Genomic DNA, 15,404 nt, shown 5'->3' with positions numbered 1-15,404 from the left:
GTAAAATGTCTCCCTTGATGGGGAAACCTATAATACAAAGACTTTCGGAGGGGGGATCGTCTCACTAAAAATAAGGTCCTCAACTGTTGTCAATAGCTTAATTTCTTTCTCTTTTGAAGTATTGTCCATGCCTATCTAACTAGGTGTTATGCTTTTTGTTGCTCTCTCCATCCAAGCACTCTTGCTATGCTCATTAGGAATCTATTCTCATTGTAAGGTCTCTGACCCCGATCAAAAGAGCACCATTCTACCATGAAATGAACATGATGGAATAAGTTACTATTTTTAGCAGTTTTCCAAATTCTGTCAGTGCCATGATGTTCAGAATGTTTTAAAGCTTCGAAATGTGAATTAAAATAATTTTTGTAAAAAAATTCCAAAAATAGAAAGTTTTTGGTCGCCTGACCCGTCTAGTTTTGACCGTCTCGAAAAACTGCACCCGTACCCCAAATTTGAAAAAAATGCATTTTCGGACCTTGGGGCTGCTAAATATGGCAGGTACTTGGTCCAGTACGTCTTAGTTCGAGCTCCGTATAGCAATTTACAGCATCAAAATCCGACTCGTATGACCCGTTTTAGCCTAAAACCAATTTTTCATAAAATTGTCCGGGGAGGCACCGAGGGCCCGGGACTGTGTGGGAATAGGTTCCAGGCCACTCCATACCAACTTTAGCAGCTAGGGGGCGCCCTCTTGCCTTGTGGGAGTCTTTGGGAAGTTTCCAAGCTTGCAACTAAGTGCGAGAACCAGTTAACTAAACCAACTGGACACTTGGTGGGTAGGCAACTAGACTTGCCATGCAAGGACGAGTGCTCACTCAGATGCTTATAGTAGCACAAATTGATTTTCAGCCTGTAGGAGCCTATTTAAAGGCCTACACACACACACACACACACACACACACACAGTACATTGTTGCACTTTTTTTTTGGCCAAAGGCATCGGGATTTTGATCGAGAAAGAGAGCATCTGCACAAGATCTTGAGCATTTAAAGGAGATTAAAATATTGTTTTATTATGAATAATTATGATGATGATCTCATTTGACCTGCCTAGAGAATTGTTTTGACCGATTGGACGTGCTTGGAAATATTGTTATGAGGCCCTCGAGTACGACGACTAAAGATTGAGATCGATCACTGTTAGTGGTGTACAATGGCGGCCGGACGAGAGTTTGAAGAGGATGGCTACCATTGACCGTTTATGGATGCACATTTCATCTATGACTTCACCATACAATGCATATACGTATTGTGTGTGTCTACGTACGTATTGAGGGTGGGAATGAGACCTTGAAGGGGGTTTTATTGAATGAAAAGTGGGTGTTTTAATATGTTTTTTTTAACATGCTGACGAGGGGGTGTATCGATTGAAGGCGGGGGGTGGCCATGAGGCGATCAGGAAGGGGTTGATCAGAGGGGAACCTTTGCTGGATATGTAGAACGAGATGGGAAATCACGAGTGGGACGAAGGGTATAGGCTGGTTGAATAGCGAGGGAAGGAAGAGATGGGAAGACCCGAAAAGAGAGAGACTCTATGCATTAAATTGCCTCAAGGGCTGCATCAGCGAGAGAGAAGAGGGCCATGAAATGCAAGAAGAGAGAGGGTTTCCTTTGCTGTGAACAAGGAGGAAAGGAGATTTCAAGGGGCCCACTCTAGTGTGAGCAAGAAGGGATTTGCTATGATCAAGAAGAGAGAGAGAATACTTGGTACTACCGTGAGCGAGAAGGGCTCTGCTATGATCGAGAGGATAGAAAGAATGTTGAACAGCCCTACTTTGAGCCACCATGAAAGACCTGAGTGAGGGCTGCCTGCAAGGTGCAGAGCATGCGGGGATGCCTATAGGTAGCATTATAGAGAGAGAAAGCGGGCTTGCCCCTTCTATGGATTGTAAGAGAGAGAGAGAGAGAGAGAGAGAGAGAGAGAGAGAGAGAGAGAGAGAGAGAGAGATTCTCTCTTGGATGTGCATAGCCAAGGAAGGCAAAAAGAGAGAGAATGAGGGGGGATTTTGAATCTCTGAGGGAGATGATGAGAGGGTGAAAGTAGGCGACGCACTTCATGGGCCACCCTGCACAATCAAAAAGGGGAGAGAAAGAGAGAAGCTAGGAACATAATTTGAGCGAAGGAGAGTATTCCTCCGAGATTGCGATGATAAGCGACATCGTGTCGATGCATGCATGAAGAAAAGTTTTGGCAAGATTCAGAGTTGAAGTCTGAGTTGCTGATAAGTCTCTCTACCATATCTTTGTAAACATGAATGAAAATTTGATGATAGTAAAAAACATAAATCACACATTTACGGTGTCTCTTTCTCTGCTTCTCTCTCCCTTTTCATAATAAACACATAAATGTCTTCATGATTCTATTCTCGAGTCTGAGCGAGTATGTGTAGCCCGAGCATTGCTTGGGTTAGAGAGAGAGAATTTGATACATGTTTTGGCAGATGATTTAGCCGCACTTACATTGTCTAGGCTGCTTGTTTGGGAGTGAGCGTAGCATATTGCTTGAGCTCTTTTGTTTGCTAGGTTTTTCTTGGTCTTGGTCTGCTCCATGGCCTGGCCATAGAAAAATATCTATCATACACACACACCTACACACACCTCGGGGAGGTGCTGCCGGTACACACACCTTTTGAAGAAGAAGCAAGGAGGGAGGTGCTCTCAAATTCTCGCCTCAAGAAGCTCGTTTAGATCAGAGAATTGAGAAGATTATCAGCCCTTAATCACGGTAACCACGGTTTAATTAATGCCTTCTGTAAATTCTTTTCATTACCATCTAAATTCCTCGTCTATTATGCTTATTCCTAGTCATAATTCTCTATAATTACTCTCTAATTTCTCCTTAACCATATTCTATTATGCAATCATCATCCCATAGCTGAATTATCAGCCATTCATCACTCTTAATTAATGATTAAGTGCATGATTATTAGAATTTTCTCTCTCTAGGTAGCATAGTAATTAATCGGTAAGCCGGTAATTGTGTAGATTGATGAGAATCACTCTTTCTGTCACTCATCAATATTGTAGCTAAATTAAATTCATTTCTCTTATGCATTAAGATATAATTAAGGGAAAATTAATCCGTCATTAAGTCTCTAAGAGTTGACTTTTCTTATACCTATGCATAAGGTGAATCTGCACCATCTAATTGCTAGGAAAGAGATTCATCATACTTAATTCATCTCTCTGGTAATTCCTTTAGTGAAATCCTATTATTCTTAATCATGTAAGCCGAGTAATTATCTTTAGAGCCGGTTCCCATAGGATTATGTGTCATCCATAATGATTGCTATATGAAAAATCTAGACCTCTCCTATAGGAGGGATTAATTGATGTTGCTAATCTATCTATTGGGTTGTTATGACGCTTGCGAACCTTAGCTTTTTCTCCAAGATAATTATTTAAAGTAGTGAGTAAAATGGCTCCGGTTAAGAGAACTCACTTCAGTGGTGCCCACGACCGCGAGGCAGGAACAAGCAATGTCAATGGAAAGGGAAAAGCTCCCATGGAGGAACAAATACCGGCCATCTCATGGGCCATTGACGAATAAATGGAAGAGGTAGGTCATAATTTTATTTAAGTCGTTTGAATTAACATTGCACACGTTTAGTTAGGAATGAACATATCCCCAAACATCTTGGAGAAATCCGACGGAAACCTCGGCATTGAATTCATTGTACATTAAGTTCTAAAGTAGGAAGGAAATGATTGATGGGTATGCTGGTTGCAATAGGAAAGAATGTCTGCTAGGGAAAATTTAGCTCGACATGTTCATTTTACTTCCAATGTTGAATCAGTCCTGACCCCCTTACTGATCACAGGGGGCAGAGTTCCTTGTTAAGGGCTCTTGAATCCACGACTTGGTTTTTATGTGGTGGATACCCATGACTTGCTTTTTATGCGGTGGGAACCCACGACTTGCTTTCTATGCGCTGGGAACCCATGTGTATGTGCTCGGAAGGTATCGCACATGACTGCATTGTATATTGGGAGTGTTGGGAGCAGTACCTTCGTACCTTCATGTGGGAATGCACTCTTAGTAGAAGGGGATCTCAAAGGGTGTAACCAAAGGGCATCTCGACGGGTTACAATTGGATATCAAAGGGTGCCTTTATTTTATATAAGGGAGGAGTCCTCCTTGTACGCAGTATCGGGAACTCTAAGATAAGCATTAATGGAGTCTGATGTCTTCCTGTCTTTCTCTCTCCATCTCTCTCTACTTCTTCTTCCTCTCTGTGTCTGAACATAAACCTATAGAGGGCGGGTCTTGCCCATTACATCTGGTGACCACGATGCATGATGAACGGCCTGCGATGAATATGCATGCGCACTAGGTCGCAGGGTCCGCTTGACCCTGTGGTTCCAATTGTAGGAAGACGTCGGAAGAGAGGCGGTTCAGATGAATTTGTTTTTTCTTCACCGCAGATTGAGGAATCTGTATCTCCATCACCAAGCCCTGTGCGTGGTAGGAGGTTGCGGCGAGCGAGACGTACTCCGCGCAGTCAGTCATGTCCTCTTGTTGTACGTTCACCCTCACCCACACAGGTTACTCCACCACCATCTCCGATAAGCAGTCCGGGAGTATCTCCGCCACTGTCCCCACCTCCTAGTGCTCGTCAGCTTTTTCCGGGACGAGGAGGAACAATTGGGCAAGGAGTGATGGCTCATCCTCAGATTAAGTATAGTCAGTTTCGAGGTCTTTGGAGTGAAGACCCGGATGCACATTTACGCCAATTCAATAAAGCTTATGGATTGAATCATCCTAGGGTGGTGATTTCTCTCCATCAACAGTCAGTATTTGAATCTACACTCTCAGGGAAAGCTGCGAAATGGTTGTCTGAATATCCTGATGATCATTTCCAGACGTATGCTAACGGATCCATAGCGTTTTTACGAAGGTTTCGAGCGGAAAAGACAGTCCCTCAACATTTGGAGAAGCTTCGAACGCTCCGACAGAAGTCATTGCCAATGGAGGATTACGCTGTAAAATTTCAGATGCTTTTGCAGAGGGTATCTCAGGCACAAAGACCGGCAACGGAAGTACTGAATGACTATTTTTTGCGGGGGCTCAACAAGGATCTCAGAATGGCTATGGCGACAGTGGATAAGGTAACTACTCCACTGGATACTGTAATTGCTAGGGATGTAGTAGCAGGAGAGGATTTAGAGGATACGGAACATCCAAAGAAGTCAAAGAAGAAAGATAGAAAGAAATCTCATCGAAAGTCACACGACAGTGGCAGTGATAGTTCGTAGTCAAAATCCACAGGATCTGATTCCTCGGACTCAGGCAACAGAGATTCGGGAAAAGAATCGGAAGATACACCACGGAAAAAATCCCAGCGTCACAGGAAAGGTGTATCCTCCAGATCGACGGAATCGGCTGCAGTGGCTAAAAGTCTGAAGGAAATCTGGTGTACCCAATGTCGAAATCCGGGCCATGCTGCTCACGAATGTGCAATGAATCAGAAGTGGTGTGCGATTTGCACGACCAATACTCATAATATAGTGGAATGTTATTTCAATGGCCGGGGTCGTCGGGATGAGGGGACTCTTCTACCTGGCAACAACCACAGATAGGACAGGGACAAGATCCTGATGTGGCGATGGCTCATGCTCATACACCAGAGCCGCCTCTGCAAGGTCAAGCAGGAGGAAGGGGTCAAGGGGGAGGACGAGGCCGCGAAAGAGGTGGCTGAGATCCTAATCGCCCCAAGACATGCCTTTTCTGTTTGGGGGATGGTCATTGGCGATCTGAGTGTACTGAAGCTATGGAATACGATCGGAAAAAGCAGGAACGCGCTACAGGGAAACAGCCTAGTGTGGCTATGGTTCAGATTGAAGGATTGGAGGAGTTTGACCCAGCGGTTTCATTAATCACGCGATCGCGTAAAAATGCGGTTCCAATTCCCGATGTGAAAATTCCGGATTGGACGGCTCACGAAGAGGTGCGGAAAAAAACCGTGTCCTGGTTGCCACAATCCGCACCACCAGTAGAGACAGCAGGACCATCGACTATGCCAACGACTGTAGGACTGGAAATAAGGGAAGGGAAAGCTGGAGCAGAAGTGTCATCCGGAGGTTGTCGTAGTTGTAGACAAGAGAGTTAGCATACTTAACAAATGAAGTGCTTAATAAGAGATTAGGTTAAATAGTACCTCCTAAGTCCATGAGTCTTGGATCTTTCTATACAAATACAAACTTGACATATAAAAGTAGGAAAGGACTTATCTTTCTCGAGAGGGTGGTCTGAGAGGGTGGTCTATGGTACTGGGCAAGGATTGAAGTTGAAAAGGTTAGCAGTGTCACTACTTGTAGCTTTTGAATCGTGAAATAACTAATGACAATTGTGTAAACTTTGGGGAGCTCTATCAAAGCAAACCATAGAAACTAAAAAATATAACAGTGTTAAGAAGTTTGACTATCACTTGTAACAAAATTTTAATAGAAAACCAGTATGTGTGCTCATCAAAGAGAATAACTTAACGTTGAAAAGCGTTATTAAAGACTACCATGGTCATATTCGATCGTAATTTCATTCCAAATTTTTGGCTGAAGGTCAAGCACATATGTTGTGATATATCATAGACTCACTAGCACAAACAATGGGAACATACCAAGGACTATAAAATTGTGTTCAATTTATGACTACTTTCACTAGGGCCTGCAAAAAAAAAGAAAAAAAAATCTTGAATAGTACAACTAGAGTGTATTCAAAGCCAAAACAAAACCACAACAACGTCAGACTAATGAGATTTCATATTCTTTAGATATGCTGACGAGAGCAAAGCGAACCCCGAACCCCCGACGGCCTCTAAAACACCGGGGACCGAATGGCGCACCTCGAGCCTGTCATGGTAAAGCAAACAGGGGGCACCACCTAGCTTGAGCGGCTAGGACACAAACAACACAACACCATAACAAAATTTTCATCCAAGAGAGATGGATGCTTGGGAGTAATGATGAAGAGGAAGGGAAATGAGATCAAGTGTGAGAGAGAGAGAGAGAGAGAGAGAGAGTGAGGGAGGGGGTATAGCGGCTTAGTACTTAGGCACCACAGAAGGATGGCGAATCCGCACACCCTTCACACATACACAAGCTCACTCCAAACACAAGACTAGGTGGCAATTCCACACACCTCACATGGGCAAAACATTGCAAGAAAACATACTCACAAAACCTCAAGCTTTATTTAGAGAATAAGGCGATGAAATGGGGAGCTTAGGGTAGGGGAATGAGAAGGGAGAGAGTGGTAGAGCACATGGCGGATAGGTGGGAGTTGATGGCGAAGACTCGCACGAGGGTTATGGCCATCACCCTTCATTTAGCTGCCCTTCATCTTCCATAGCCCAAGGGTGTAGAGGTCATGCTCAAGACGAGCATGGTGATTGCTGTTGAAAGGTCAACCTTTCAACAACGCTTCCACAAAGATTCTCTAAAGATTCCAAATAAAGATGCTGATGAAGTGATGAAGACGAAGATGGATGTTGTAATGTGAAGATACAAGCTCATGGACATCATCAAATATCCCGTTATTATCATTTTGAACCATTACGACCACTTTTGTAATGTTTACGGGAACTTCATATTTTAAGTCAGCAATTGTATTGAGGCCACAGATGCTTGTTGGATGAGCAAAGCCAGCTCACGGTGTTGTAATTAAGCTCTATAGAACCCTAGGGACAAATAAGGGCATTTTGGTCGGACATTAGATTTTCTAAGGCTTAGTATATAAGCCAAAACCTAAAGCTTTGTAAAGGGACTTCTAATAAATCTGATCTTCTGTGTCGTTGGGAGACCGCGAGAGAGTGAGAGAGTGTGTGTGTGTGCTACAGGAGCTACGGTGGTCGGAATCGCAAACGGAGAGCAGCAGTGAGTTGCCCACGAGGAGAGCTACGCGTTGATGCTTACATCACACGCGTTCGTCTGTGTTTTGGCAGATTCACCCACGAGCTACTTTTAGAGTTTCGGTGAGTAACTGTTGTCCGTTTTTGCATTTCAGCATATCCACGCGATCAGAGCGAGTAGAGCTACACATTAGGCACTTTAGTTTTCGGAAACGTGGACCTGCAAAAACCGGCCAGACATCCTACGCGTTTTTTGCACGGAGGGTATTGAGTAGGCTTTTTTGGTCACAGACCTTAGGGAGAGTGGCCTATTGGTGTTGATAGTATATCCCTCAAGTTTCGTAACGTTTCGAGAACGTCTAATGGGCTTTTGGCTTGCGGTAGCATCATAGGAGACTCTCACATTCACAGAACCGATGGCATGTAGAGTTGATATCTATGTAGGAAGTAGTCATTAGTCGGTCGAGTAGAGGCTGACACCCTTTGCTTGCTTCCACGCGCCTGTGGGTCGAGCTTCGTCCTCAGTTGACATTATATGTTAGGTGAGTTCTCGCTATGCTGACGTCCGTCGCGGCGTATCCGTCCAACATTGGCGCCGCTGCCGGGGACGAGAGCCCTAAGTAGGTGACCGAGACTAGTCCTTGAGGATAGAGGTCCCTTTGGCTTGCCAAAGTACTATTTTACATTTAGATAGGATCAGAGGGTGGTGGACTCTCTAGGTCTTAGGAGGAGTCTAGGGAGCATGTGTCTGGCCTAGATCTTTCGTCTTAGGTGGTATTAGGTAGTAGTAGGTTGTGGTGTAGAGAGTAGGATTTGGAGTGGTAGATGTGGTGGTAGGTTGACTTGAGAGTCTGTGTGAGGCCAGGAAGCAACCAAGACATCAAAATCACCATCTCACATTGATGAGTAGGAGTAGGGTAAGTAGGATATCTTGATTGCTGATCTAGAGTACTTTATGCATGTCTTATTTGCTATTAGGCTCATCAGAGAAGTGGGAAACGCTAAGTAGGAAAGACTGTAAGTTGTGTTTGGAAGCTGATTTGAAGTCCAAAAGCTTCTGTGATTATTGCTGAGAGCTCTACAGAGCATAGGGAGTACTACTGCCAGAAAAAATCTACATTTTAAGACAGTAGACATCCTACGCGTAGGATGTCTCTATGGCACTTTTGGCAGGGAATTTGGGAAAACTGAGGTTACCAATGTGTTCAGAAGGGGGGGTTTACCCTTAGTTGACAGTGAAACTAAAGTTTTGACAAACTCTTGACACCCAAAAGACCAAAGACGGAGTGTTAAAAACGCGAAAACAAGAAACTTAGGATTATGAGCACAATTTTGTATAAAAACTGGTAGGAATGCTTGAAAAGTAGTGCTCAAGACTTGGGGAGGCCTGTGGATGAATTCTGCCACAAATTTCATCAGTAGACATCCTACGCGTAGGATGTCTAGAGAGTGATTCTGGAAGCAAAAATCAAGTTTTGGCATCATACCCATATTCTGCATGTTGTGTTGGATACACACACCAAAGCTCATGTCATTTGGACATATAGACTGAGAGTTAAGGGGATGTTACTCTTTCAGAGAAATATTTTCCCAAAAGTGGTGATTCTGAACAATTTTGACATCCAAAATTTTCTGTGATCACATATCCTTGTTATATGCATCAAGAAGCACCTTGGGTAGAAACAGAAGTCCATTCTGAGAAAAAAGACATCCTACGCGTAGGATGTCTACAGGGTGATCTGGTGGAAATTTTGAAATTTTGAGTTGACTAGTGTGTTCAGAAGGTAAGTTTTACCCTATTTTCACATGGAAGTGGGAACTTGACCATATCTTGACAGGATAAGGCCAGATAGACTGAAATTGCCAGACATCCTACCCAAATTGTGCCAAGACATTATTCCAAGACCAAAACCATAGGATGGATGCAGGAGCATGATCTGCATGATATATTGAGTGACTGAGAGAGTTTTCATCTCATTTGGGGAAGAAAAGGGGGTCCTAAGCAGACTTTAGCACTTTTGACTGAAAAAAACTAGAACAGCTAAAATTGGGGTCTTTTGAAATCCAAACCAAAATCTGAGCATACCACTAGGTTGCTGACATCAAGGGGAAGCATTGGGTCAAGTCTGGGGTCAAACAGGCCAAAAAGACATCCTACGCGTAGGATGTCATATGTGTGATTTTGCACTCCAAACTTAATTTTGAGCATACCACTATGATCAACACCTCAAGGAGAGTCTGTGGTTCAAGTTTGGACAAATTCTGAGCAGTTAGACATCCTACACGTATGATGTCTCAGGCATGATTTAGAGGCCAAATTCAAACTGTGGACATAGCAGGGTGTTGTATAGCCTTAGGCAAGCCTCCTAGTCAAATTTGGTCCAATTTGGAGTTGATTTGACTTAGGAATTCGTCAGAACAGACATCAGGCTTTTGGAGCAGATTCTTGATCATTTGACCAACCTATAGGTGTCAGAATCAAAAAGTAAAAATAGTTGTGAGATCATCACATCAAGGGGAAGCTACAGTGCAAGTTTGGAAAAAATCTGAGCAGTTAGACATCCTACGCGTAGGATGTCTTCAGCTTGATTTAGGACTCCAAACCAACCTATGAGCACACCACTGTGATCAGCACATCAAGGAGAATCTGGGGTGAAAATTTCAAGTCATTCTGAGCAAAAATACATCCTACGCGTAGGATGTCTCAAGGCCATTCTTAGGTCCAAATGAAATTATGAGCATACCATTGTGTTGCTGGACTTAAGGGGAGTCTCTGGACCAAATTTTATTAAATTCTGAGTATATAGACATCCTACGCGTAGCATGTCTCCAGGCCAGTTTTAGGGTCCAACTGAAATTTTGACCATACAGAAGTGTTCACAGTGTCACAAAGATCCCAAATCTTCTTCCATTCTAAACTGCATTTCACTGTTTTGGCCATAACTTTCACAAACAGTATCGGATTGGAAAAGTTTTTATATCAAAACGTAGCCTGAGAGCGGCTCTACAGATCTTAGAGCAGAACTTGAACTAAATGTATGCCAACGGCAACCTTTCAGTTCATCTTTGAAAAAAACGTCGTTTAAAGCCTCGAAATGCATCCGGAAGTCAGGGGTGTCTAAAACCGACAGTTCGAAAGAATTGTGAGAAAACGGTCACGGTTTTTGAAGACTGCTAAGGTAGCAGATTGAAATTATCTTTTGGCAAAACCATTGGTCACCCGCTAGAAGGTGCTCAAGGAACAAGTGTGGCCGTCAAAGGTATATCAAGGATTTCTGCATTCATTATGAAAAAGTTTGCCAGCTAGATAGAATTTTGTAGATTGTGTGCTAAAGTGAACACAGGTTAGCTCGACTCAAGAATCACTACAAAGGGAGCAGTCGTTGCAGTATAATGCTAAGTTGCATAACTTATCACAGTGCTTCCACTAGATCGAGGCCTGTTAAAAAGCTCTAGGAAAAGCAAGCAGCCAGACAAGACACTATCAGCCTTGGCAAGCAAGGGAGCTAAGAAGTTCAAGCAAAGCCCAATTCAAAAAAACTCAGAGATTAAGGCATCCACAAAAGCTGAAGGACCTGAAGCGAAAAAGACCGACACAAGGGTGCTAATAGTTTTTATTAGCATTGAGGCAAGCAATTAGAACTATCACTGAATAGGTACAACAAGGGAGTCAAGACGAAAGCAATGGCGTCTCAAAGGAATCACACCAGCTAAGAAGAAGCTTCAAGTACATCCACAGATATTACAAGAGAGCAAATTCAGATCTATCTGATTGGATACTACAAAGGACTGCCATGCTATGAGGATGTCAATCGGAATTTGTACATCAAGACAAAGAAAGATTCAGAGGAAACTCGGACATCTCAATATGTGGAAGTTGAAACAACGAAGAATGTACTACACCCACATCCAAATTTCATGGAAGACTGTCTGGGATCAATTTACATGAGGCACAAAAAATACATCGACAATGAGATAGAAATGTTGTACAACGATCAACTTACAGAACTCTATGCATATCCTCCAAGTATTTTTCTGTACAAAGCACAAGATGGAAAACAGAAATTTGGTACCCTCTATGGAGATGAAGACGGTCGATACTACAGGGCTGTCACAAGTCATGAAGTTCCTGTAGAAAACAATCATTACTTTACAGCAGAAGCGTTTGGCTCAAGAGGAGAAGACTACATGTCTAAAGGGGGTAATGTATACCATCTCCTCATGGGTTTACCTCTAACTACGCACCCGGAAGAATTGACACCTACGGCTGTCACTACACAAATGAGTGACACACCACATGACACACAACAAGGCACAACACAAGACACAACATGGAAAGACACAACACAAGTCTCGTGCACTACACCAGCACAAGAGGTACCAACTATGAAGATAGCCCAACTTCAAAAAGAACTAGCTTGGTCTCAAGAGCTACTTAACAAAGCACAAGAAGTCATATCACCAGGCATTCAACAGATGCCAACATCAGATATGGAACACTCTTGGATGGGGGGAGTTCAAACTCAACAAAGAGACCCTATCTCTTCAAGAGTGGGATTAAGAAGTCCAGTTTTACAAGAAGCAGTGTCCTTTTAAGGAGTCCAAGTGGAAGTTCAAGAAGCATTGGAAGATGCCGAGCCGGAGGAGAGACCAATGGAAATTCACAATGCCCAATGTAAAAGGTCAGGTCAAGATGTCATCGTGGTCGACAAATACGATAGGCACTATGAAATAGCCGATGTGAAAAATATGGATGAGTTTAGCAATTGTGGGCAACCTGTAAGTCACATACTTGGACCCAGTCCAAAAGCACCATCAAGGGAAACGGAAAACAAAGATTCGGTTCAATCTTCACCCTCGGTGCAGAACTCGCCAAAATCAACTCAGAAACATAGCCCTAAGGCTATGCAGAAGCCCCACGTCAAAGAACATATACTGATGGAAGAATTAGCATCACAACTGCTAGAAATCATGGATAGTGATTTGATCTTGTATGCAAGCAATAATGGAAGCTATTTTCAGCTTCTCAAGGACAAGACGATGAAGGATAAAGAGACAAAGCCAGTGGATACACCTAAGTCAGTCGTAATCTACAGGTTCATGCATGCAAAGAAGAGGTCATATCTGTATCTAGATACCACAGGAAACCATTATCAACAGTATTATGGAAAGCTGCCTCGTCCAAAGGGTGCACATGTTGAGATAACAACATATTGCGACCAATGTGCCATTGGTCATTTAGTGAAGGACTGCCCAACAAAGCTCTACATGGAAAAGAAGAAGCAACAAGCCAAAAGCAAAGTTCAGACAGTGAGAACAAGGGAACGGAAGAAGGAATCCCCAACAAGATCTCTGAAAAAGAAGCAGATCTTGTCGCAGAGCACAAAAGATAGGCTCAAGACACAGTTGCTTGAACTCAAGGGTGTCAACGACATTATCATAGAGAATCAGGCTTTCAAAAAAGATCAATTGAATCAGCTGATTCAAGATCGTTTAAGGAACCTCAGTGAGGACAAGTCAGAGCATCCACAAGGTGATGAAGATGAAGCTCGTAGTTCAAGGTTCGAGAGCAAAAGAAGCCAAGATTCTGACGATAGTGAGCCAACACAAGAAGGGGTGGCAGAGGTAACAAAAAATCTTAGTGCCACATCACAAGCGGAAGACATGCAAATAGAGTCAATGGATGAAGCTGAAAGTCTACCAAATAAATTTTCTATTGTGGACTCTTCATTGGTGATTGAAAAAATCAAAGAGTATGAGAAACTAAAAGAAGATGTAACTAAAGACATACAGTGCACAGAAGAACAGGAAATGACTGAGTCCAAGATTGACTACCAAGGACAAGCAATACAGGATATGAATGAATATTTTCAAGAAGAGACTCTACAAAAACCCATGGAACAATGGAAACCAAAGGCCACGGCGACCATTGCATCAGAAGAAGAGAGTAAACCTCAACATCCTGCTACACAAGCTTCAAAACATTTCCAAGAAGAAAAGTCACCATTGAATGACCTTCAAGTGCTAGAAGAAGTAAATAGTGACAGAGAGCTTCTGAAATCAAGAATCAAGGCGTCACAGTCAGAAATTAGCAATGAACACCAACAAGCAGCTACAGTAGAAGATAGTAAGCACTTGGGACATCATGCTACAACCAGTCAAATGACAAAGAAGTTCAACATACAAGAGGATGACAAAGCTTCCAAGGCACAAAAGTCCAAGACAAGTACCAAAAGCAAAGAGGACATCAGTTACTTGGCAGCCAACAAGAAGATTAAATTCTCGTTGGATGTGTATGAGAAACTGAAATTCAACTTTACAGCAGAGATAGATTCCACTGCCACGATTAATTTCATGTCTTATGGGCTATGGTTACTTCTAGGTAAGCCAGAACTGTATGAAATTCAGGTACAAGTTCCTATATCACATGGAATAGCCGTCACAAGTTTAGGGATTGCAGAAGCTTCCCTTAAACTACGGTCAAAGGTAATCAAAGACAAATTCCTAGTGGTGGATTCATCGAAAATGAGTACACATTTGATTTTGTCCAAGCATTGGAAAAAAACATTGGCAGAAGAACCTGGATTTTCAACAATGGTCATCACGACTAGCTCTCAAGAAATCCAGCCTACTACTGCTCCAAGATTATCGGCTACCGACAAAGGCAAAGCCAAAGTGAACCCACAAATGTCCTACCAACAGAAGCAACCTCTTAAATCAGAGTCTTCAATCCAGCCCCAAAAAGTTCAAGACAGAGCTTTGACATCAACTGACCACATGCTTCCACATGAAAGACAGACTCCAAAGAAAATCTTTCAACCAAAATACCCTACACTTCGAGATCATCGTCGACAAAAATCTTCAAAGGTCTACATAAAAGCTAAAGAAATCAAGGTTAAGGACCCAATATGGGTAAATGAGCCTAGCCGATTGACGAAAGGTAAACACATGGGATGGATTGCCTCCCACTACAGCTTAGCAGAGCAAGGCTATTATGAGGGTCAAAAGAAACTTTGGTTACCAAAACCACAGATCTATGCTTATGTGGTGGATAAATGTTTCAAAAAGCGTCCCCAAAAGCAACAAAGATCATATTTATATCGCCAAAGGAGACCAGCCAACAAGGCTCGCCAAAGGGATGCAGGAAATTTCAAATCCAACTGGCCTTCATACCAACATAGGACTTCATCGATAAATAATACCAAAAATGGCACTCTTGTACATTTCAATACGACATCAAAAACATCATGGGAAGTGCCATCTACAATTCTTCAAGCACAAGGTTACTATCAAGGAAATCGAAGAATCTGGCTACAATAGATTCCAGGTAAACATTCTTCAAGCAAATGACTTCAGCTTGAAAATAATCGCAATTTCACGGAAGGCAAAATCAAGGACAATGTCACACTCAAGGCAAAGAATACCTGCAAAGACACGCTAATCACACGATGCAGATACAAATGGGTGCCAAAAGAAAAACACATACCGAAGAAGATTGAAGTCATCTCTAGCTCTCAAGAAATGTCAATACATGATAGACAAAGTGTTACGGGGAAT

The sequence above is a fragment of the Adiantum capillus-veneris genome, chromosome 21 (assembly GCF_014529385.1).
Source record: "Adiantum capillus-veneris isolate H3 chromosome 21, ASM1452938v2, whole genome shotgun sequence".
Lineage (NCBI taxonomy): Eukaryota > Viridiplantae > Streptophyta > Polypodiopsida > Polypodiales > Pteridaceae > Adiantum > Adiantum capillus-veneris.
The sequence above is the reverse complement of the archived record's forward strand: the minus strand, read 5'-3'. Positions refer to the sequence as shown.